Below are 2,422 nucleotides of genomic sequence, written 5' to 3'. Positions count from 1 at the left end.
TTTAAGCCAATAATGAAACAGTATGCCAACTTCAGCTTAAATTACATAAAAGATATAAAACAAAAGTTACTCAAATCAAGCGATCAAGTGCATCCTTCGGCATAAATCAGGTGAATGTTGCAGTAGAGCCGTCAGTTGCGGTCAATTGCATCGAAAATGTATACAATGCCTTCAAATTAATGCCGCACGTTGCATGCTTTAATGCCACAAACGCCATGGCATGTTTTGTATTTATACGGCAAAAGCCGCAATCATTTGCCTTAATGACTTCAGTTACATCTAACTGCGTTTATGTAAACAACTGCACTATCACCGTGCACTACACTCATTGCCAAAACGTTCAATGTATCTCTTAATGTTTATCTTGTCAATTAAAATATTGAACACAAAATCGAAATCGAACGTACGTAATTGATTAAAAACGTATGTCAGTTTAAAATTGTTAGCAAAACATTTTAATAGTAAAAATGTACAAATATTATTTTTCATATTCACAACATCATAATACAACATTATGTGCAAAAAAAGTGCTGCAATTTATCACTCATGTGACACAAACACTTTAATCTATTGTTAACCCAATTAACACAGCCTCGATTCGATACATTGTTTGTGGGATACTTTTTTAACGTGAGAAAAGCTATCACAAAAATAATGGAAAAATGTTAGTTATCTCTATGAAATTTGCGATACTTTATTGTAACTATCCCAACGGTGATATTTTTTTCTAAGGGAAATGATAAGAATGTAAAATATCGATGATGCTATAATCTATTCTAAGAAGAACAATTAAAATATGATACATCGTTGTTACTATAGTTCCTTCTAAGTAAGAGTATACAAATAAATATAGAGTTTCAGATAGAGTTTTTCTTTTTTTAGCAAGATAATAATAGAAAAGCAATACATAAATTTTATAATAAGATTTACAGATCAATTGATAATTAGTTGATAAGTTTCTGAGTTTTTTTGACAAGATAATGTTAGAAGATAATCATTATATCTATCTTTATTGTTCAATTGTTACATTATCTTGAAGTGCCTGCGTGATTCACCATATAACTCTAATAATAAACGCACTTCCCGGCATGCCTATTCGATATAACTAACATAGACATTAAAAAATTTGCAACATAGTGGTTTCTTGTTCGAAAAATGATTTCTTGAAACAGTTTGTCTAATCATATAAAGTGTGGTATTACAATAATCCCACTTTTAGAACCTAAGTAAGTGGGTCTTTCAGGAAAACGATCTACCACTTGTACTCTGTCCTCTCCTATCGATTGTCATTCTCTCTATTCTATGGTATGTATCACAGTAATTTCGCTGTTCAAACCTTAATTAATCTTCCTGCAAGACTATCTGCCACTAACATTCTTCCCTCCCACTTCATTTGTCTTTTTCTACATTATACTCTACTACACTTTCGGAATATAGACGAATACGATACTTCGTATTTTTTATACCTTGATGGTTTCTATCTTCAGCTTAAAGATATTTCCCGGAGTATATAATTTGTGCTTTCAAGAACATATATGTTACTTTGAAAAACAAGCCTTGAATGTTCGTGCTGAAGTTTTTTAAGTTACTTTCTACATACCACAGTGATGTATACAGTTGAGAAGGTATTAGGGAATAGATTTACACCGTCCTTCCGCCCATCTTAATAATGTAAGCTACATATCAGTGTTAACATAATATAATGTACTCCTTAAAAAAATGTATTATAATATATGCCTGAACTAGCGACGCAAAAGAAAACCGTTTTACTAAATAAATATATATCTTTAAATGACATCATTTGTCAATGGGTTTGTAATGTGGTTAAGGATACATTGTAGCCCAAAACAAAACAAATCTATGTGTACGTAAGAAATACTAAAAAAGACGAACCGATATCGTCTGTCTGTTTGTTTAAAATTCGCTGAAGTCTCTTCATTTTGAAACTTATCAAATGCAATAATGCTCAATTTTTTTATATACCTAAATCCTCGTATATCAAATCAAAGAAAAAAATGTTTACCACAAATTTTAATTTAACAAACTTAAATTTAAATATAAGTTATCATCATGTTTTGCTATTATGGTTTTATATATAAAAATAAAAATTTTTGAATCGTATATCTTCATGTCAGCATTGCTGATACTATACCGCAATCCTTTCTTATAATCTATGCTAAGCTTATCATAAATTACCAAAAAAAAAGTGTATAACTTTTTGTACATTTCTATTTTTTTTTTTTTATAAAAATACAGCGCAAAATGTTCAAAAAGAAATAAATTTGCAAAATATACACAAAAAAGTTTTGATTGACCAATCAATTAAAAACGCTCTAAGAGAAGAAAATGTTTTGAATCAACAAAGATACTGCCATCGCAGAAGAAAAAAAGCGTAACTAAATATGAAAGACCACGAAAAATT

Source organism: Teleopsis dalmanni, chromosome 2 (genome assembly GCF_002237135.1).
Source record: "Teleopsis dalmanni isolate 2A chromosome 2, ASM223713v2, whole genome shotgun sequence".
Classification (NCBI taxonomy): Eukaryota; Metazoa; Arthropoda; class Insecta; order Diptera; family Diopsidae; genus Teleopsis; species Teleopsis dalmanni.
This window is presented reverse-complemented; position numbering follows the sequence as displayed.